This window comes from Mustela putorius, unplaced genomic scaffold (genome assembly GCF_011764305.1).
Source record: "Mustela putorius furo isolate JIRA1106 unplaced genomic scaffold, ASM1176430v1.1 tig00003834_pilon_pilon_pilon, whole genome shotgun sequence".
Classification (NCBI taxonomy): Eukaryota; Metazoa; Chordata; class Mammalia; order Carnivora; family Mustelidae; genus Mustela; species Mustela putorius.
The window spans coordinates 104,924,945-104,946,478 of NW_025421987.1; the positions used below are offsets into that span (position 1 = coordinate 104,924,945).

Here is a 21,534-nt window from a genome sequence, read left to right on the forward strand (position 1 = left end):
CACCACGACTCAGGCGGAGCTGCAGAGAAGCACTAGTCTCGAGAGCTGGGGAGGGGCCTCCGTGAAGGGGCCGGGGGCGGGTCTCCCTCCCAGGTCTCGGAAAAGCTCCAAAAATGGCGGGCGGCAACTCGGCTAGCGGGGCGCGCAGGCGCCACCGTGGCCGTCCTTCCGCCAGCCTCAGGCGGCCCAAGAACCATCTACAACGTCCTCACCGAGAGGTATCCGCTAATTGCGATTGGCTGAGCTAGGCTACCGCTCCGCGCGGGGGCGGGGTCTCCACGCAGCGGCCACGTTTCCCGCCCCGCTGGTGCGCGTGCGTGCAATCCCCACAGGAAAGCGTTTGCGCGCGTCCCCGCCGTGGCCCCCAGCTCGCGCCTCAGCTCCCTCCCTTTTCCGGGCAGGCCCGTCCCGTCAGCTAGGCAGTAAGCGTCGCGGCCAGCAGAGGGCGGTCCGGACCCAAGTCTGCAGCGGCGCCATTGGCGTGTGGAAAATGCCACCAGATGGCGGGTTAGGATTGCAGCTCCGTTGAAGGCGCGGCCCCCGCTCCCGAACCCCCGGCGACCACCCCGTAACAACCCCCCCACATCGGGAATAACACACCGGAGACTTTTGGGGGGAAACTAGGTCGACGGCCGGCGGCGCCCGGATGGGCAGCTGAGGTGAGTGCAGGCGGCGGCGACGGCGGCGGGGGGCGGGAAAGGGGGAATGCGGCGGCAGCGGCGCGGGGGCTGGAAGCGCGGATCCAAGATGGAGGCCGGGCGAGAGCGAGAGAGCGAGGGAGCGCGGGCGAGGAGCGGGCGGGCGGGCCGGGCGCGGGCCCCGCGCGGGGGAGGGAGGCCGCGCGGGCCTGTGCGGGGCGCGGCAGTCGCTGGTTGTCCGGGAGCCCGGGGGGGCGCCTGTGGGCGCGGCGGGCACCTGGGAGCCCTCGTTCCTCCCCACCCCTCCCGCGGGCCCGAAAATTCTGCCCCCGCCTGCTCGGGCACTACAGCGACGGGCGCGGAAGCCTTTGTGGCGCGCTCGGGCCCGCCGCCAAGCCAGCCCTCCGCCCTCCGCCCCCCCGCCCGGACACTCGGGACTCGCCCGCGCCCGGTGGGGCCGGGCCGAGGCGGGCTAGTGCGAATGCCGCCCGCCGCCCGCCGCCCTGCGTTTCTGCGGTGTTTTAGCGGCGGCGTCGTCACATGACAACGAGCTCGCCTCCGCGGAGGGGCCTGGGGGTCGCTCGGCGTGGCGGCCGGCCGAGGCTGCTGCTTGGTGGGGGTGGGGCAGGGGTTGGCGACTGGGGGAGAAGGGGCGTCGAAGCCGGGCTTTCCCGCTATCTGCCTTCCCCGCCCCCGACGGAGGCCTCCCTGTGAAACGTGTTCAGGCCAGAGCACTGCCCCGCTAGTTTGCCAATTCCTCGGGAGAAGAGGCCAATAAAAGTTGTTTTCCCTCCTTTCTCGGGGTGGGGGCGGGGTGAAGAGCTGGGAAACTGGAGTGCCTGGAGTTGGACCTGGGCCTTGATTGGAGGGTCTGAACTGGGTGCTTCATGTGTGCTCTAGGGACCGAAAAAAATTTTCAGGTCTTAGGATTGTCACGTCACCCTTTCTACCCACATTTGAAATGTTATCGATTCTCTTCACATTGCAGAGAATCGTGCCCGGGGCGTATAAATCGTGGGATGGTTTCCGAAGCTTATAGACCCAAAACAATGCTGTCTGTATGTGACGATAGCGAATTATTTGCTGTTAAAGTTCTTGTTAAGATGATGAATATAGTTTATTCCTAATTGTGGTCCTGACTAGAAAGGAGTATATTTTGCATCTTCTTAGGAAATACATTATAAAAGTATTTGAGTTGGTATAGAGAAAGTTCAGTAATTTGTGATTTATGTGGAATTTGAGTATGACTCTACCTTTTAGTTTTCCTTGTGTTTTTAAGAAAACTGCAAATTTTGATGGTGATATACCTAGGAAAGTACACACAACAATGAAACTAAAAACCATTTTATTTACTGTATATATATATTGTACTGTATTTTCATATTTATAGTGATAATATCAGATTTTTTAAAAACTGCAGAATGGGGGATATATTGAAAGATCCGGAAAGGTCTGTTTGCTTTTGATTTTTGTGAACACTTACAACACAAATTTTTTGCTTTCTAAATAAAGTTCTGGAAAACCTACAGGTGTTCTAATTTTTTTTTCTTTATATTTTTTAGAATGTATTTTAAATTTATTTAAGTGGTTTACCAGTGGTCGTTTTTACAACCCAACCAGCTACTATTGAGTGGAAATTTCTCAGTATCCATTTTAGTTTTTGATGTTCTGACAGCTAGGAGATAATGAAATAGATGGGAAATATGGGAAATTATGTTACTTGGATTCCTTCCGTTGAAGACAGTAATATAATTACTGTTGATTCCAATGGCTCTTTCAAAGCCTTAAGGAGGGCTGTGGTGTAGGGGAAAGAGCCCTGGACTGAAGTTACTTTAATAAACATTCCCTAAGTTTGTCACCTTTTGGGGTGTCACTCTTTGAGCTTTATTTTCCTCATCACAAAAATGAAGGTACTAAATTATATGATAGTTTAACAAAATCTGTATGAAAAAGGCTTTTTTTTTTTTTAAAGATTTTATTTATTTATTTGACAGACAGAGATTACAAGTAAGCAGAGAGAGAGGAGGAAGCAGGCTCCCTGCTGAGCAGAGAGCCCGATGTGGGGCTCGATCCCAGGACGCTGGGATCATGACCTGAGCCGAAGGCAGAGGTTTCAACCCACTGAGCCACCCAGGCGCCCCGAAAAAGGCTTTTTAATAGTTAAAACTTCAAACATTTTATGCAGTTTTTACCTTTTCCCCTTGATTCTGGATCTGTATATCTTCATAATCAGTGCTGTGAGGAGGTCTTATGCACCATGAGGAAAAAAATGCATCTCTTTTTAGCCTGGGTTCAGGGGTACAAGAGCATCTGGCTCTAGGGGTCCCAAACAGACTAGGTCCAGGCACTTGCTGCTGACAAAATCCAAAGGCTAAGAGACCAAAGGTGGTGAAATAAGTTTATTTCAGTGAGGCAAACACTAGGAGAACTGTTTCTCCCAAATGCTAAAACTTCTAGATTTCCGTAAGGAAAATGTGAATCAAAGGTGGGTGGGTACATGCAGGGGGGGGACAGTGAAGGTCAAGTCAGTCATTGTCCTAGAGTTAGTCACATGGGGTCTTGGTGGGGTATAAGGACTGCCCAGGGCACCCCTTATTGGTTGTGGGTGTAGTTTTGGTTCTTATCAGGGGATTCTTTGCTGGTAGGGTGTTTCGCCTGATTTAAGAGAGGAGCCAGAAAGAGGAGCTTAATTAGTAAAAAAGTACAGACTGAGGCAAAATGGAGGTCAAAATAGAAGTCAAAATGGAGGCAGCTGAAGTCCTGTTTCATCTTCCCCTTTTTTCCTTTGCTGTTTGGTCCTGTAGTGAGGAAGTGTATTCATTTTCTTTTGATGTATAGCATAGTACAACTAATTTAGCAGCTTAAACAACACCCAGTTACTGTCTCACAGTTTCTATAGGTGAGCAATCTGGGTACTTGGTAACTGGACTTAGTAGCTGGAGATATAAAACATCTCACCAGATCATCTCATCAAGATGTCAGCTGTGGCTGCAGTTTTTATCTGAGGTTTAGAGTGTTTTTGCAAGCTCAGTACTTGTTGGCACAGTTAATTTCCTTGAGGTTGTAAGTCCCTCTTTTTGTTAGCTTTTGGTTAGTTTACCACTAGTCCACATAAGCAGTTCCCATATGATTATGGTTACTTTTATTCAAACAAGCAGAAGCCAGTCTCCTTGACTTCCTCCCTCTGACCTCTAAACTCTCCTTTAAGACCCTTTTTTAAAGCTCATTTGGTCCGGTCAGACCCACCCAGGATAATTTCCTTTTGGGCCATTCCACTGATTAGGAACCTTAAATACATATGCAAAATCTCTTTGCCTTATAACAACCACTGGAGTGATGGTATCCCATTATATTTACAGGTCTCCCCACAGTCAAAGGGAGTGGAATTTATAGGGTGTGGGTCATTGAGGGTTCTTAAAATTTTGTCTGCCATTGGGAAAGAAGTATTTTTATTTTTGCCTTTTTAGAATCTGGATATACGTAGGAGCAGAGCACAGAAGGAGGGCAATAACCGATGTGATGAGTTTACTTATATGTCTTTAAACCATTCCTTCCCATATTTCCTGGTATCTCACTTTAAGTGCCTCTATGAAAACATTTTATTGCATTTAGAGGAAATTAAAAACTAAAATTATAGTAAATGTTAGGTAATAAGAAAGGCAATAGATTATGTAATTATCATTATTCCTTGATACCTATTGTTTTAGCCATTTTAGAGATGAGATTGAGTCTCATAAGGTAAGAGATTTTAAAGCTCAAGGTAACACTCCTATTGAGTGACAGGTGGATTCACACTCATTGCAATTGTTGTGGTATGATTAGTCCACAGTTTGTGAGGAAGAAATTCTTATGAAAAAGAATAGTTATTTGAAAGGGTTAAAGTAGGGATATTATTAGTTAACCAGAGAAGATAGCAGAAATTGGGTCATGGTATGTGGGATGGTTTGAGTCTAAGAAAAATATTTTCAAGAGGAGGCGATTAGTTTTAGTTAAGGATATCAAGCTTTAATATAACAAGGATGAGGTGCCTGGGAGGCTCAGTCGTTAAGCGTCTACCTTTGGCTCAGGTCATGATCCCAGGGATCTGGGATCAGCCTCGCATCGGGCTCCCTGCTCCGCAGGAAGCCTGCTTCTCCCTCTCCCATTCTCCCTGCTTGTGTTCCCTCTCTCACTGTGTCTTTCTCTCTCTGTCAAATAAATAAATAATCTTTAAGAATATAATAAGGAGTTAAAATTGTGAGGGAGATACAACTTAATTTCTTAATAGAGAGGGGATGGATATACTAGGGGCTTGGTAAATCTTTGTTAACTGAATAAACATATAAGTCTTTGGAATTAAGATGTCTCTGGTTACTGTGACACTCCTTAGGGAAGGGTAGAAAGCAGAGACCTAAAAGAATACTCTTGTATGAGGCCTAGAATGAGATGAATCTTGAGATGGGAATTATGTCTCTAGAGAAGGAGGGGTCAGTTTTCTGTCATTTCAATAGTTAAGAAAGGATAGGATCCCAGCTTTCTGTCTTAGTGCTGAGAGAAACCTTGTTTTATTGAGAAATGTGATTATTTTGAAGTGAGCTTTAAGTAGGTCATAGATCAGTTGGTTTTGTAGAAACTTTTCTCCATATAATTCACCCTTTATTGCTTCCCTCAAGTTTTTTTTCTTTTCCCTCTTCTGATTCTGTTTTTGCCAGTTTATGCTGGAAGGACATCTCAGGTCTTACTTTCATAAAATACATTCCTTTGTGTCATGGTCCTGAATGGTGCCTAATAAGTTGCCCAGATGTCTCTATAGAGTTTTGCTGTAATGAAACAGCTATAAAAATGACTTTTAACTTGCTAGAAGCATACAGTTAACAAAAATAATTTATACTGTGACCCAGTATAAGCATATACACAATGGAAATAGAAGTTTCATGAAATAACATTTAACCTTTATGCAGTGCCCTCTGATATTTTCTTATTTTGTTTTTTAAATTAAGAATGTTGGTTGTAACTCACCTAAGTGATACCATGAGTCAGAGTTGGAAAAGCATTGAACTTTGGTAATCAGAATAGTACAGAGGAAAACCATAAGAAGAAATAATTTCACTTCGGTCAAATTGGTAAACATTAAGCATTCTGATAATATCAAGTGTTGGTGAGAATGTGGAGAAATTATACTCCCATTTTTGGCAGGAGTATAGATTGATAGCCATTTTGCAGAAAAATTTGATTTATCTAGTAAGTTGAAGATAACATGTGAATAAAAGTGTTCACAGTAACTTTGCTCGCAGTAGCCAGAATTTACTTTTTGTTTATTTCTGAAGATTTAGTTTATTTGTCAGGGAGAGAGCACGTGTGCATATGGCACACAAGCGGGGTGGGGGGAGAGTGGGGGTGGGATGGCAGGCAGAGGGAAAAATAGTGGGACTCTAGCTCAGAACCCTGGAATCATGACCTGAGCCAAAGGCAGATCGTTAACCAACTGAGCTACCCAGGTGTCCTACTAGCCAAAATGGTGGTAGAATGAATAAAGAAATGGTGGTTTTCGAGAGTCAAAATAACCTTGATTCCTAGGTTAATTTCATGTTGTCACAGAGTATTATCTTTTTTTATATTTAATGTTAGGGATTTGGGATATTCATGAGGGATATTGTTTTGTAGTTTTCTTTGGTTGTAATGTCTTTGTCAGGTTTCAGTGTAATGATTATGATGGTCTCAAAAAATAGGTTGGGACAAGGTGTTCCTTTATTTACTGAAAGAATTTGTTTAGCATTGATATTCTTAATTGAATGTTTGTTAGAATTCAGGGATACTGTCTAGACTTGGAATTTTTCTTTATGGGAAGGTTTTTGGTAGTAGTCCAATTCAGTTTTGTTATTAGACGTATGGCTATTTAGGTTTTGTTTCATCTTGTCAGTTTTGGTAAGTTGTATTTTTAAAGATGTTTGTTTATCTCCTTTCATTTATTGATATAATTGCTTATAAGATTCCATTGAAATTCTTCCAATGTCTGTAGGCTCTGTAGTGATAGCTCATCTTTAATTTCTTGTGTTGTTAGTACACTTTTTTCTTGACCGGTATCATTCTTGGTTTACCGGTATTGTTATCTTTTCAAGTAATAACGTTGCTAGTTTCCTCCATTTATCTTCTCTATCTCATTTGTTCTTTTCCTTATAATTTTCTGTCTTCCACATTTTTGCTTTTTTTTAGCTTCTTAAAGTGAAATCTTAAGTTATATATTTTAGACATTTCTTGTTTTTGTTTTTTAATTTAAGCATTCAAAAGTATCACTTTTCCTGTAAACATTGCTGTATTCCACAAATTTTGATATGTTGTATTTTTTGTTACTCAATTGAAATAATTTCCAATTTGCTTTGTAATTTCTTCTTTGACATGTGGGTTATTTAAAAGTGTATGTAATTTTCAAATATTTGGGGTGATTTTAGGTATCTTACTGATTTCTAACTTAATCTCTTTTTTTTTTTTTTTTTTTTTTTTAAAGATTTTATTTATTTATCAGAGAGAGAGAGAAGGGGAGAGAGCGAGCACAGGCAGACAGAATGGCAGGCAGAGGCAGAGGGAGAAGCAGGCTCCCTGCTGAGCAAGGAGCCCGATGTGGGACTCGATCCCAGGACGCTGGGATCATGACCTGAGCCGAAGGCAGCTGCTTAACCAACTGAGCCACCCAGGCGTCCCTAACTTAATCTCTTTTTGAGGTCAGATAATAAATTTTGTATGATTTTAATCCCTTTAAATTTATTGAATCTTGTTTTATGGTTTTTCTTGGTAAATGAACCTTTTATAGTTGAAAAGAATGTATTATGCAGTTGTTGGGTGTAGTATTTTTAAACATCAATTAGGTTAAGGTGTTTTGCTGGCCTTTTCAAATCATTTCTGTATTTGCTGTTTTTTGGGGGGGGGGAGGGGTTATCGTTTTATCAGTTGCTGAGAGGTTAAAATAAACAATTTCTGTTTCATGCAATTGTCTTTTCTGCCTTTAATTCTGTCAGTTTTTGGCTTGTGTTTTGAAGCTGTGTTATTAAGTACATACAATATATAAGATGTCTTTCTGATGAATTGATCTTTTTATCATTTGAAATATTTATCTTTCTCTTTGGTGATACTTTGTTTTTGGGTCTACTTTATGTACAACTACTTCAATTTTCTTGAGCTTACTATTCCCATTATTTATCTTTATTCACTGATTTACTTAAAAACTCTTTTTGTGTTTCACTTGTACCTCTTTAAGGCAGCATACAGTTGTTTTTCTCTTTTCCTTTTTTCTTTCTTTTTTTATTTTTTTAAAGGTTTTATTTTTCATTTGACAGAGACACAGCGAGAGAGGGAACACAAGTAGGGAGGGAGAGAGACAGAGAAGCAGGCTTCCCCCTGAGCATGGAGCCAGATGTGGGCCCAGTCCCAGGACTCTGGGATTATGACCTGAGCCAAAGGCAGACGTTAATGACAGCCTCCCAGGCAGTCCTCTCCTTTTTTTTTTTTTTTTTTTTTTAAAGATTTTATTTATTTATTAGAGAGAAAGCAGAGGCAGGGGAAAAGGCAGACAGAGGGAGAAGCAGGCTGCCCACTGAGCAAGGAGCCCAGTGCAGATGCAGGACTTGATCCCAGAACCCTGGAACATGACCTGAGCAGAAGGCAGACGCTTAACCAACCGAGCCACCTAGACATCCCATGTTTTGCTTTTTTCTGATAATGTGGAAGTAGAATCTCTCTTTCATTTATAGTAAACATTGATTATGTGCTAATGCCTGTCATGATTCTTTAGAGGCCTGAGATTTTATTGTACTTGAAGGCTAACAGGTTAACCTGCCACAGTGTAATGGATACTGGGATGAGGCTCCTTGATCAAAGAGAGCAATGCACTACAGCAATAGCAGTAGTGCTAAGTGGTAGTGGTCATACTGCTTATTATCCTTTAGTGTTGTAGACTAATTGTCTCAAGACCATGCAGCTAACAAATGACAGAATCAGCATTTGCATCTGATCTCTGAGCCCACATTATGGTATTGTAAAGATAGAACATCTGCATGCGTTGGGTTGGGTTACAGGAGACGAATCTTAAGCCTAGGATAACTTGAATCCTTATAATGGATAGTAAGCATGGTTCTCCTTTTCTCTGGAGATGCTGTTTCTCTTTCCAAGACTGTTCACTGTATAGGGTAATCTTGAAAAGTTTGGGACACAGGCATTCAGTGCCTCTGTTTTCAAGCCATGCAGAAAAGTGAGAGACCCATGGAGAACTGTCTCTCAGAACTGCCTGATGAATTTTCTTAATTTTCCCTGTGTTGTTTGGGATTAAGTTTTCCTCATATTTCTCACATGGCTGCAGTTTGGCTTTTCAGCTTTTTATCTGTACTGTGCTTCTCTTTGAGTTTTATGCTTACAGCAAGTTGGATTACATATTTGTATCCTAGCCCATCTCCCCATGTCTTTGTTCTGGTGTTAATAAGTGTAAAAGAAAATACTGAGTATTTACTATGTACCAATAAACATTTTACAATAATAAAGCAACAAAACAAACTAATAGGAATAACACGTAAAATGCTAGGAGGGGGTTAGGTTCAAGATACTTTGGAAGCTTAACTTGCAAAATTAAGGGGAGATGGCTCTCTTCCTGTCAATTCACCCCAAATAATAAATACATTATGTTTTGGAAGTGATAAGAGTCAGAAGAGTTCTTCCACAGAGTCCCTTTATTTTCTGATCAAAGTAACATTAATAATTACATATTACCTTTACTGTTTTTAGGCTCTCTGACAAAATTTCTCTTCATAGTTGTTGAATCGTGTAAAGGCCCAGGTAGATGTTTGAGACACCATTGCCTATCTTCTCAATCTTAGGCAGACAAAGTGTGCTTTATACATAGTCAAGCATGAACATGACCTTATTGTCTCTTTTGAGGTACTTGATTCCTTTTATTCTAAAGCTCTGTTGACCCTTATTGTATGAGGTTAGTATTTTTCTTATCTCATTTACAGCACTGAGAGGTAGGCTTCTTCTGTTCTCTGGTAGTGATGGTATAAAGTAGCAAATATGCAGAAATTTTTATGACATGCAAGATATAAAAGCTAAAATTGCATAAGTTGTGTTCTACTTTATTGTTCAAACTTAAATTACATTTTGGAAAGAAAATGTTTTACTGTGTATCTTACATTGCTAAGGATAGTGAAAAAGTTCATATGTTTACACATGAAGGAAGCATGTCACATGATAAATGACTGAGAAAGCTATTGTTCAAGAGAGTTCCTGGCACCTGAGTCACACTGCGTATGTTAAATTCTAATGCAGCCCCTTCCTAGGTATGTAAACTTGGGTGAGTTCTTTCTTTCTTTCTTTTTTTTTTTTTTAAGATTTTATTTATTTATTTGACAGAAACAGTGAGAGAGAGGGAACACAAGCAGGGGGAGTGGGAAAGGGAGAAGCAGGTTTATTGCCAAGCAGGGAGCCCAATTCAAGGCTCCTTGATCCCAGGATCCTAGGATCATGACACTTCACAACTGAGCCATCCAGGCGCCCCACTTGGGTGAGTTCTTTAATAACCTTTCTTACCTTCAGTTTTCTCATCTCTAAAATGGGAATAAAAGTATTCTTCTGTCATGGGTTGTTGTAGAAGTTAAAGAGTTAGCTTTAAACTAATAGACTGTATTGCATTGCACATAAATTATAAGGACAGTAATCTTAAATTTAAAAGGTGAATAAAATTATAGGTAAATAAGGAGGTTACTTTCCTGAAGGAAAGCATTTTAATTAATTGGTTCTTATCGGCACATAGAACTAGTAGTAGATTAAAACTTTATTTTATTTTTTAAAAATATTTTATTTATTTATTTGACAGAGACTGAGATCACAAGTAGGCAGAGAGGCAGGCAGAGAGAGGAGGAAGCAGGCTTCCTACTGAGCAGAGAGTCAGATGCAGAGCTCAATCCCAGGACCCTGAGATCCTGACCTGAGCTGAAGGCAGAGGATTTAACCCACAATTTGAAAGTCTTTAATTTTGAAAAACCCAAGTGCATTTTCAGCAGGCTTCTTTTGCCTTTGATCTCCCATTGGTTATTAGAAAAATTTGTGCTTTCTCCTAGCTGGTAAGTATACAGACCAAAATGTTAATATTTAGGTAGTATTTATAGTTTTTGGTGCCAGCTGTTGGTGTGTGTGTGCTTCTTTATTTGTTGAGAAAGAGGTAGATTAGCAAGTGTTTTTGTATAATTTTATTTATGGAGAGTCATTCATAATTTATTGAAATCTACAGTAAGCCATACACTGTATATGAAGACGTTGTTGCTCGGTGTACAGAGAAAGCAATTTATGATTCAGAATTTAGGTGATACTTTCTCCACAAGTCCTTTCCTGATAACCTGATTCCTCATTCTTTCCTCTTCCTCCTTTCCTGATATTCAGGATTGGTTTGAGTGTTCTTCCTTTGTGTTTTAGTAGTAATGCTGTGCCAGGGCTATTATGACTGTGGAATTGGTGCTCTACATAAAGGTACCTGGCGAAAAGGGTAGGTGGCAGCTGAAATCCAGATTTTATTCTGCTTGACAGACTCCCCTTTTGCTTTTTACTTTTTTAAAAATTCACCTGTCTAGAGGAGGCCTTTTTCTCTAGTTCTTATGAAAGAGTCTGTGTATACTAATGTTAGTGTACCACTAAGACCACTAAGAACATTCTGTAGTTTTTTTTTTTTCTAGTGAAGTTTTATAGTAGATAACAAGTGCCTTGGGGTGGTTTGTTGAAGTGATTAAATACTTCCTGAAGGTGAATTTTGGAAGAAAAGTGAAAGTTAGTTAGTCAAGAATGCTATGTTGGAGATAGGAATGCCATTTTAGGTGACTATAAAGGAACCAGGTTGTGATCTGGTGTGGACCAGTGGGTTCTCCAAGTGTGGTCCATGCACCAGCAGTGTCACTATTATCTGGGAGCTTGTTAAGAAATGCATGTTCTGGGGCACCTGGGTGGCTCAGAGAGTTAAGCCTCTGCTTTCAGCTCGGGTCATGGTCTCAGGGTTCTGGGATCGAGCCCCACATCGGGCTCTCTGCTCAGCAGGGAGCCTGCTTCCCTCTCTCTGCCTGCCTCTCTGCCTACTTGTGATCTTGCTCTCTCTGTCAAATAAAAAAAAAAAAATCTTAAAAAAAAAAAAAAAGAAAGAAATGCATGTTCTTGGACCTCTCCCCAGTCCAGCTGAATTAGAAATTTTGCAGAGACCAGCAATTTTTAACAGGTCCTTCTGGTGTCTCTGATATAGGCTGGCACTTGAGAGGCACTACTATAGCCCACTTGTTGATGAAGCATTAGTTTAGTGTGTGTTCAGAGCATTGGTTACCTGTGGAGCAGTGATTAAAATACAGAGCTGTAAGTAGTGATGAGAGTTCCGGGTGTGCCAAACTGCAGAGTTTGAACTTTGTCTGTAAGGCCACTGGCTGCATATTAGAATCACCTGGGAGCTTTAAAAATTTAACAGTGGCTTGGATCTATCCCAGATCAGCTCACACGAAATCTCTCAGATTCTGATGCATAGCAAGGTTATGTACATGTAATTGTCAGATTTGGTTACTGATTATAATAGTTTATACATTTATTGAGGATGTGTCAAATACTCTGTTAAGTAGTTTAAAGTAATTAAATAGCACAGCAGTCTTACTTTGGTATGTTCCCATTTCATAGATGAAGTAGAGAGGTTAAGTACCTTTTCCCAGTATTACTTAGCTGGAAAGTGGTAGGTTCGAGTCCAGTGTTTTGTGACTCTAAAGTCTAATCTAAAGCAAATCTTTTTTAGTTTTTTAATTTAATTTTTTTATTTTTTAAAGACTTATTAATTTGAGAGAGAGAGAGAGAGAGAGAACGAGCAGGAGGGGCAGAGGGAGAGAGAGAATCCCAAGCAGACTCTGTGCTGAGTATGGAGCTAGCTGCAGGGCTTGATCCTATGACCCTGACCCTGAGATCACGGTCTGAGCTGAAACCAAGAGTTGGAGGCCCAACCAACTGTGCCATCTTGGTGCGCCCAAAGCAGATCTTTTTTAAAACCAGGGTTCATGAACTTAGATTGGAAAATATCACATCTTTATCTTCACTAACGTGTAAGTGAGATTTGGCATTTTGCTTGATTTTGTATGTGAGCACCAAATCACAATTGTGCTAACAATACCTGTGATTTTGTTATCAGTGGAAATAAGAAATATTTTCATATGAAATTACAGATGTCTGAGATGTTCCCAAAACCATTTATAATCTGTACTTTAAAATCAGGCTAATTGTTAGATGCAGCTGTAGATCTTTTATTTACTGTGTTAGAGAAGCTTATATTACTATGTCACAAATTTGCTTTTTTAATTTGTTAATAATTAACTAATACAAAATGATTAATAGTTAATTCCTTCTCTAAGAGTGGTACCATTTGCTGAGAGAGAGTTTGGTGGGTAGCGTGATGTGTAGGGTGGAGAGGGAATGAGAAAATCCATTTGTTTGGTTGTCTCTCAGAAAGAGATCCTCAGAGGCTCCTGGGTGGCTCAGTGGGTTGAACCTCTGTCTTCGGCTTGGGTCATGGTCTCAGGATCCTGGGATCGAGCCCCACATCAAGCTCTCTTCTCAGTGGGGAGCCTGATTCTCTGTCTTCCTTTGCCTGCCTCTCCCCGTTTCTGCTGTCTGTCAAATAAATAAATAAAATTAAAAAGAAAAAAAGATCCCCAGAGATACACTCTTCTTTCCCACTCTTTTTTGACTTATTAAATAGGACTGAACCTCAAGTTCTTCATTACACAGCAGAGTTAATAGATTAAAAAATGCTTTGGGCCTAGAATGCTTTTTTTCTAAGAACTGATTAAAAAATTTGAGAAGAAAATGATACACGTTATCTTACCAGGCACTTTTTTTTTTTTTTTAAGATTTTACTTATTTTTTGAGAGAGAGAGAGCGAGCATGCGCATGTGCATGTATGTGCACAAGTCGGGGGTGGGGAGAGGAGCAGAGGGAGAAGCAGACTGCCTGCCAAGCAGGGAGCCTGATGCATGACTCAATCGTAAGACCCTGGGGTCATGACCTGAGCCAAATGGAGATGCTTAAGGGACTGAGCCACCCAGGCACCCTCACCAGGCATTCTAACTATCCTGTGGTCTGATAGTGTTGTTCAGTAGAGCTTTTTGCAGTGATGTATATGTTTTGTATGTGTGCTATCTGGTATGTTAGTTATTAATGAAAGTGATGCAAAGGAGCAAAATAATATAATAGTTAACAGCAATGTAATAATACTAAGTAATAGCTACTAGGTTTTCTTATATATCAAACACTGTTCTAAGCATATTAATATGTTATGTAATTTTTTTTTAAATATTTTATTTATTTCTTTGACATAGAGAGATCACAAGTAGGCAGAGAGGTAGGCAGAGAGAGAGGGGGAAGCAGGCTCCCTGCTGAGCAGAGAGCCCGATGCAGGGCTCGATCCCAGGACCCGGAGATCATGACCTGAGCTGAAGGCAGAGGCTTAACCCACTGAGCCACCCAGGCGCCCTTAATATGTTATGTAATTCTTAAAGGTAACCCTGTGAAGTGGGTACTTCTGTTAAGTCTCAGCTTATAGATGAGGAAACCAAAGCACAGTTCATTGATTTTTTTCAAAGGTCACATAGCTAGTAATTAGCGGAAGTAGGATTCAGATCTTGGCAGTTTGGCTTCCTTTATGTTCCTTGTAATACACTCCTTTATCACTTTCCTCAAACCCACAGACACAAATACAGAATACTGTCAGATGTTAGGAGGAATTTAAGATAAATAATTTTGTTCTAAATATTGTATAATATTTTATAGTACTTTGCCCTTCCTTATTGAGTCTAATCATGAAGTGAATTTACCATTTTATTTCCTAAAAGTAGACTTACGTTAGATGTAGTAGTAGGTTATTTTTAGTTAAAGAACACTGATACTGTTAAACAGCAATTTAGATCCCTCCCAGGTTAATGTAAAGCTAGGTTCAAAAATGAATATTACTATGGTTACTCTATTTACTGACACTAATTGCAGTGTATTTTGGAGATCATTTTGTGATGAGTTTTGGTTTTGTTCAGTGGATATTTGGCTTTCTCTTGTCAGTGTATATGAATAACTTAAGCTATGTTACAGCCAGTATGTTATGTCTGTGGAGGTCCAGAATGGGGAAGGTATCTTTTAGGGACAGAGCAAACCATATTCAGAGCAAACTGGTGGTAAAGTGAAATTAAAAGGGGGCAAGAGATGTGGCTTTTTTTGTGGTGCCTGACAGGTTCAGTCAGTAGAGCATGGGACTCTTGATCTCAGGGTTGTGAGTTCAAGCCCCACATTGGGCATGGAGCATACTTAAATCAACAACAAAATGAAGTGGCATTTTTCATTGATCTGCTATAGGCATCGGGCTTGGTGCTCTACATACATAGCCATCATTTATTGAATACAGGCTGTTTATCACACCTTTCTAGTGCTTTAAGGTTTATTACATATGACATTTAATCTATCAGATCTGATCTATCATAATCAGAGAATATGTTGGTAAAGATACTTTACAAATGAGAGCTTTGTTAGGTTCTTTCTTTCCCTTCCATTCTCCTCCCCTCCACTTCAAGGGGAAACGATGGTAAATACAGTTGGAGAATGAGATGGAAGTGGTGCTGAAATTATCATTGATGTCAACTCACTTTGTTCTTAAGGTTCTCCAGTTATAAATTTGTTCATTTCATTTTGGCTAGATATTAGAAATAAGATAAGGTGTTTGTGCTCATGTGAGAGACAGTAATCAGGTAAACATAATCATATACTGATTATGCTATATTGATGCATATATTAATAAATGCTATAAAGGGAATGTATTAGTTACTGTGATGGTAATAATGGGATACATACATACATATAGTCAGGAAAGGCATTTTCTAGGACGTGAAATTTAAGCTGAGACCTGCACAGAACTGGGCAAGAGTGGTCCAGGCACAAGGAAGAGCAAAAGCAAAATTTCTATAGCAGAAAGGGCTGTGGTATTTTAGGAAGTGAGAGAAGGCCATAGTGACTAGAGGGAGCATAATGCGGGGTGTTAGTGGCATCACATGAGGCTTGAGAGGTAGACCAGAGTCTGGATTATGTAGGGTATATTTGGGTTAGTAAGGGCTCTAATGAGTGCAGATTTTGTTATAGGTGAGAAACTATCGGAGAGTTTTCAGCCGAGGAACCACTAGAGAACCACTCTACTAGTTCAGGGGTTCTCAACATGTATTTTGTTTCCCAGAGGTTATTTGGCAACATCTGCAGACAGTTCTGGTTGTTACAATGGGGGGGGGGGTGATTGTGTATGCTGCTGGCATTAGTGGGTAAAGGCCAGGGATGCTGCTAAACATTCCCCAGTGCACGGGATGGCCCCCTACAATAAGGAATTATTACCCCAAAATATTAATAGGTTGAGAAGTTATGCTCCAGCTGCTGTGTGAATATTAGATTGCAGTGGGGCTAGAATAGAGAGGAGAGGGTTAGGTTGTATTGGTGTCCAGGTGACAGGTGATAATGCCTTGGACTAATGTTGTAATAGGGATAATAACGACATGTGTTCTGATTCCCTATGTGTTTGGGGGTAGAGTAGGTGATGAGGGAAAGGGAGTCATCAAGAATGATTTCCAAGTTTCTGACTTCAATAATTGAGTGAATGGTGATGCTATCCTAAGATGCAGAAAATTGGAGGGAAGACCAAGAATGAAGAGTTGTGATTTTTAAAATCTTATTTCATAGAATCTGAGTTACCATTAATAGAAGACACAACACTATTTTACATACAATAAAAAAGAAACATACTCCATAATGCCTGTACAGCCTATAATTGGTCACAGCAACCACTCATTTGTTGAAATTTTTTATTTGTTCTCAGAGATTTGACAGTTTCTTTTGCTTTTGCCTTCATTTGCACTGTTTGGCATGTGATAGCTTGTCCTTTTGTATATATTTTGCAGCAAAATATAATTAGGTTCCTCTTGCGGCTGTTCTCATATCCCATAATTCACTTCATTGTTGCATTATAAGAAAACATGGGCTTGGGGTTATTGCTGGCAATAATGAATGTTTGATTTGATCATCTATTATTGTACTTTTGTACATACTGACTGTTCATTTCAATGCCAAATTATAGAATATTTTTAAAGACATTTTAAAGGTATTTAAAGTCAATATGCATGAAACTAACAGTGCACATAACTTAGTTGATGTCATGGTGGACATCTATGAGTTCATGGTTGAGCAATGACAACTGTGTTTAATTACTATCTGTCTAGCACAATTATAAAATGCTGTTGATGATGAGATGTATCTTTACCTGAAAAATGTTAAAATAAGGGGAAAAATGTACACGTAGAATGGGTGAAATATACAAGATGGTGTGAAACTTCCTATACCAATCCATTTTACATATGATATGGGTAGAAATGGATGAATTGCTATTGTTAATAGTGTTATAGTGTTAATAGTATGAATGGTTTTTGTATAATGAAAGCTTAATTTATAAGGAAATCACTGGGAGTTGAAAATTTGTATTTGCAGTGAACTATTCACTGTTGGAATTTGTTGAATGGGTAAAGAGGGCAGCAAGTAAGAAATTGTTCTTAGGCAATATTGTGTAAGCTAAGTGGTAAAATTAAAGCAATGAAACTGTGTACATGTGTGTTTTGAGGAGGTATGCCAGTACTAACAGAACAATTAGTACAGAGAAAAGTTGTAGGAGGCAAACGTATCTTAATTTTGGCCAGAGAACCTAACTGCCACTTATTCACACTACACTTTTAAGTTCTAGTTTAATTACATAGCTTTGAAAAACCAGTTTGCTAATAGTTTTGCTGTATTATGTTAAAAGGATGGTAATCATCACGAAAACAAAAATACTGAAGTTTTATTAACCAAAGCAAAGTTCCTATATGTAAAATGGTGCATGCATGCATGTGTGAGTATAAATTTCTTTGATGTATAAAACTCAAATCTTTTTACCACTACTACCCTTCAGCTGGAACACAGTTGTGGCATTTTAGTCCAAGCCATAGCCAAAGATCACAGAAACATCAGGTACTCTTCTCATGTCTGATAGTGAATTTTTTTTTTTCTAATTAATTTCCCCAAATGGGCATGGGGAATGTTTGTATGTTTGTTTGTTTGTTTGAGATTGCCTTTTCAGAGAAAAATAATTCATTTGTTAAGTTACAAATACCCTACTATGACTGTTTTACATGTTTGGCACTTAATTAAGTACTGCTTGTACTGTGAGAAATTATGATAATTCAGGTATGGCTTTCTTTACTGTTCTGTGTCTTCAGGGAAAGGACATACTTTTGTGTGGTTCATAGCAGGAGAGCACAGTGCTGGGCAAAGTAATAGACATTGATAAATAGTACTTAGATTCAACCAAATTGAGCAACTTAGATTTCTACTGAAGACTATGCTTGATTGTTATTCTTTAAACCTTTTATTTAAAAATATATTTTTTAAAGATTTTATTTATTAAAGAGCGTATGAGTGAGGGGAGGGGCAGCGGGAGAGGGGCAAGCAGATCGGTTGCTGAGGGGGGAGCCTGCCTGGTGTTTGGTGGGGAGCTTGATCCCAGGACTCTGAGATGATGACCTGAGCTGAAGTCAGATGCTTAGCTGACTGAGACACTCAGGCACCCCTACTTTAAACCTTTTTTTTTTTTTAAGATTTTATTTATTTATTTGACAGAGATCACAAGTAAGCAGAGAGGCAGGCAGAGAGAGAGGGAAGAAGCAGACTCCCTGCTGAGCAGATAGCCAGATGCGGGGCCCTATCCCAGGACCCTGAGATCATGACCTGAGCCGAAGGCAGAGGCTTAACCCACTCAGATGAAAGCACATGCTTTCCTGAGATTGAGCCCACTGTCAGGCTCCCAACTCAGTAGGAAACCTGCCTCTCCCTCTGTCCCTCTCCTTCTGCCCCTGTCCCCTGCTCATGCTCTTGCTGTCTCTCTCAAAATGAATACATAACAAAAATCTTTTAAAAAAAAATTGGAAGCTTCCTTTGTTGATTCAGAATATCATTGGATTTACATAGAAATGTTGAGGAACTATAGATTTGCAATTATAATACTTTAAACATTTGAACTTTTTTCCGTTTGGAAACCTTTCTAGTTCTCTCAAAAAAGGAAATTTGAATTGTTAGAAGCATTTCATTTTCTAAAATAATAATAAGAAATAGTACTTGGCTGTGAAAGACCTCTTAATGAATTTTTGTATATGTTGAGCTTCTTGAAAAATTTTTAAAGATTGATTTATTTATTTTAGAGAGAGTGCATGTGCCGGAGAGGGGGGTGGGGGATGGGCAGAGGGACAGTATCTCAAGCAGGCCTACTGCTGATCCTGGAGTACAAGGTGTGGAAGGGGGCTCTATCTCATGACCCTGAGATCATGAACTGAGCCGAAATCAAAGAGTCGGGTGCTTAACCAACTGAGCCACACAGGTGCCCCTTGAATTTATTTTTAAACATGGACAGTAATAGTTTCTTTTCAGTCTCCTGGAGTCTTTTAGTCCTTTGATAGCTTTTGTTCCCCTTCTGCCTTAATTTTCTTATCTAGCCTTGAACATTATTTAGCTTTTGAAATATGTTGAGCTGCTTTGCACTTTTGTCTCTTTATTGCATTTATCTAATAGCCAAAGATCAGTTCATCTTTCTTATTTCGGTGTACCTGCTTCTGCATTACTAAGGACATCTGGAGGAAATCACAACTTTGCAGATTGGAGCCACTAAATATTCATGCTCTCCAATCTTTGGACCTTCAGCATACCCAGTAATCCTTTTTTATTCCTAGTTCTTTCTCATTTCTCATAGCATTTATTAAAAAATTTTTACTGTTATAGTACCTTCACTTCATTTCTGTTTCTTAGTAGATGACCGTTACCTGTTCATTGAGAAAGTTGAATTTATTATTTTAGTTCTGGAAGATGTTGAAATGATTGAAATGAGGCTAGATAGAGATAATCCTGACGTTTGCTATGCCCATCCTATGGAGGCGTATAGCCAACCAAGGTATAGATTTTAGAACAAAATTTGAAATATGTATCTTTGGGGGTAATTTTGGTTGACTCTACTGAGGGCTAAATTTAGTATAAAATCACTTTTTCAATTACAGTTACATTCTCAGAGTAGTCTTGTATTTGAAATTTCAGATTAAAGGAAGTTCTTTGTTTTATAAGAGGTCCCAAATAAACATCTTATGCTAACTTTTAAAAATTGCAGTAGAATGTGTTAATACATAAAGTACACTGCTTATAAGCTTGATGAGTTTTTAACTATGTAATTTCCTAGATGAAGATATAAAACATTTCCAGCACTCCAGGAAGTTTTCTGTCTCTTCTCAGTTATCTCCCCCCCCAATCCCTCACTCCTATTCCAACTTTTGTAGCCACCAGTTAAGTTTGTACTTCGTCTAGCTTATTTTGCTTTAACATGATTTTTGTGAGATTCATCCAAATTGTTGCATGTATTAGCAGTTCTCATTTTATTCCTATATAGTAGTCTGTATGAATATACCAAAATGAATTAATTTGTTCTTTTGTGCATGGACATTTGGGCTATTTTCCTTTTTTGGCTATTGTGATAAAGCTGTTGTGAACATTCTTGTTCGAGTTTCTTGGTCACCATAAACCCACACGTCTTTTGGATAGTGATATCTAGAATGGAATGCTGAATTGTAGTATACTTCTCAATATCACTTTCACAGTGGAACCAATCATTAGCTTCACCCTACCTCTCTATAAGCAGTGTCATTCTTTTTGCTAAAGAATACAAAAAGAGCTTTAAATAGATTTTGTAGCAAGATTCTGAAAGAAGGCTCTTCTTTGTTTTCATTTACTTATGAAATTAAAATTTTTCATTTGGTTCTAAATTAAATTACTTATTTCCATTAGTACGTCCTTAAGTATTACTTATACATCTTTTATTTTATTCCTTTTTTCAAATTGGACATTTTTCTCTGTTATGGTCTGTTCTGATCCCTGTAAGATTGTCTTTTTCCTAGTTCTCAGAGGATTTCTCTGACTGCTCATAAAACCAGAAAATAATCGTTGGTTTTCCTGACAGAAACATAGGCCTTCTTGGTTTAATTGTGTTGGCCTTTTAGAAACTTGAAGTGAATGAAGTAGAAGAATTACTGGATCCAGAGACTAAAGACCTGGATTTTAATCCCGGTCAATGTGTTTATAAGCAGCATGTCCTTTTGTAAATTAATTTTACCTCAACTCCTCACTGTATTTATTCCCAATATGTAATAAATATGTATGTCCTGGTCATTTCAGAGGATGTTGGCTAGTAAATGAGGTAGGTTCTGTAAACTGTGAAATACGAGTATAAATAGTTGTCATTTGAGGGGGATAGTTTGTACATTTGCAGATTTCTAAGCAGCAGTTTGTAAAACAAAATACAAGTTTCAGTTTTAAGAGGAATGGAACAGGGCAGTAAGAGTGTCTCTTGGGAAGGCTTACTGCCGGATGAGTCAGTTCTAAGTGTGGCAGGTACTGACGAACTATGTACCAAATTCTGGTTCTTGACACTGATACGTATTATTTATATCTAGGAGTGATGTAGATTTCAGGTGATTTCAAGTCCAAAGAATAAACCAGGGTATCATATTACTGATATGCATTGAGAAATGTAACTTTCCAGTGAAATAGTCCACCTGAGCTCACCTATTAGTGCCTTCTTTTGTAGGAAGGCCTTTATCAGACACAGATTATAATCTGAAGATTGACCAGTAAACCTGGATGAACCCAGATCAAGTTGGGTCATTTTAGTTGTCAGTGTTACTGAGCTCTGATAGCCTGACAAATCTGTCTGCACTATAGCAGATCTAGGTCAGTATACTCTATCCAGGGACAGTGTTGGAGAGAGACTGCCAAATTTAATTTG

General features: G+C 39.7%; 1 protein-coding gene across 2 annotated transcripts in view; it reads left to right on the forward strand.

Moving 5' to 3' along the window:
- Positions 1-356: 356 nt before the first annotated feature.
- The window catches only part of STAG1 (stromal antigen 1), a 428,247-nt gene continuing 407,069 nt past the window's right edge, over positions 357-21,534 (forward strand). For both annotated transcript variants that reach the window (XM_013061415.2, XM_004762454.3), the window contains exon 1: positions 357-659. The gene's annotated coding sequence lies outside the window, so the exon portion shown is untranslated. The remainder of the gene's footprint in view (positions 660-21,534) is intronic.